Genomic DNA, 1817 nt, shown 5'->3' on the forward strand with positions numbered 1-1817 from the left:
AAAACAAAAGAAAATTTCGAAAAATTATATTCTTAACAAAACATCACATTTTTATAGAACTTTATCATTCAAAAAATTAGTTTTTCCAAAAAATAAATAGTTCAAGCAAAAAACCTTTAGTTCCATACTTTTTATTCACCTGGTATTTTTTTTATTATAATTTTATAATTTTTTTGGAATTATGTAGTTGTACACATTTTTTTAAGTCGCCGGCCCCTCGGTGTTTCCTGTAAATAATCTCAATTTTTGTCGAATAAAACCATAAAACGAGTCGAATTTTTATTAAGTAGCCTCAAAAATTACAAACTAAACAAACATCCTAATCTAATCAATCAATATATTAAATTAAATCGCATCCTCGTAATAAATAACTACAAGCAAAAAATCAAAAAAAAAAAATAATATCACAATCACTGTTCTTCCGCCTCCTCCGTGTTGATTATCTCAAAATCACTATCACTGCTGCTATCTTTCCTATCAAAACTCAAATTTTTCGAAAAATGTTCCTCTTCGGATGAGTCGCCATTGAAATGGCGCGATTCGAATCGGATTCCCCTGTGCTCCGAATCCGAATCGCTCGAAATGTCCCCAGGCGTGCGCCCCCCGGGGAGGAGGTCCTCCTCCGCCAGACTCTCCTTGTCTTCGCCGTCCAAGTACGACGGCATCGAGGCCAAACCGCTGACCAACGAATTAGTGACTGAATCTGCAATCACCATTTCAAATTCAAAATTCGCGCCAAAATAAGCCAACTACACAAATAAATTTATCACTTTTCTTTGATAACTACTCGTCGTAGAGCATTTTAACCTGTAGAATCGTGTTCCGCGTGCAATTTTACGTCTACAAAACCGCATTTCGATTTTTTTCTTCAGACGTATTTGACAATTTTCCAGTGAATTTGATTAATAATTCAAATTTCGCGCCAAGTCAGCCAACTAATCCAATTAAGTAATAATATTATGGACACTTTTATCAAAACATTTTATTGACCGATAACTCAAAAATTACTCGTCGTAGAGCATTTTAACTAGTTAAATTGTGTCCCGCGTGCAATTTTACCTCAGAAAACCTCATTCTAATTTTCGTTTCAATGTTATTGGGTAAAATATTATTAAAAATAGGCCAATGAAATCATTTGAAATTCAAATTTCGCGCCAAACACAAGGCTGTCAGACAACCAAGCCAACTACGTAAATAAATTAAAAAAAAAAAATTCAACGCTTTTTATTGAGCGAAAATTTAATAACTACTCGTCGTAGAGCATTTTAACTTGTAGAATCGTGTTCCGCGTGCATTTTCCATCTAGAAAACCACATTTCGATTTTTTTCAGTCGAATTTGGCAATTTTTCCAGTAAAATTAATTATATAAAAAAATTATAAACACTTTTACCAAAACTTTTTATTGACCGATTAGTCGAAAACTACTCGTTGCTGAGTATTTTAACCTGTAGAATTGAGTTTACCGTGGAATTTTACGTCTAAAAAACCGCATTTTGTTTTTTTTTTCAATCGAATTTGGCAATTTTTCCAGTAAAATTAATTTAAAATTCAAATTTCGCGCCAAACACAASGTTGTCAGCCAACTAATCCAAATAAATAAAAAAATTATAAACACTTTTATTAAAACTTTTTATTCACCGATAACTCAAAAACTACTCGTCATAGAGCATTTTAACTGGTTAAATTGTGTTCCGCGTGCWATTTTACGTCAGAAAACCATATTCTAATTTTCTTTTCAATGTTATTCTGCAAAATATTATTAAAAATGGGTCAATGAAATCATTTGAAATTCAAATTTCGCGCCAAACACAAGGCT

At 32.3% G+C, this 1817-nt stretch overlaps 1 pseudogene; it reads right to left on the minus strand.

Annotated features, from left to right (window-relative positions):
- Positions 1–266: 266 nt before the first annotated feature.
- The window catches only part of LOC123012271, a 4120-nt pseudogene continuing 2569 nt past the window's right edge, over positions 267–1817 (minus strand).

Source organism: Tribolium madens, unplaced genomic scaffold, assembly GCF_015345945.1.
Source record: "Tribolium madens isolate multiple individuals breed KSU strain unplaced genomic scaffold, Tmad_KSU_1.1 Scaffold_19;HRSCAF=116;Tcas5.2_LG9, whole genome shotgun sequence".
NCBI classification, from domain to species: domain Eukaryota; kingdom Metazoa; phylum Arthropoda; class Insecta; order Coleoptera; family Tenebrionidae; genus Tribolium; species Tribolium madens.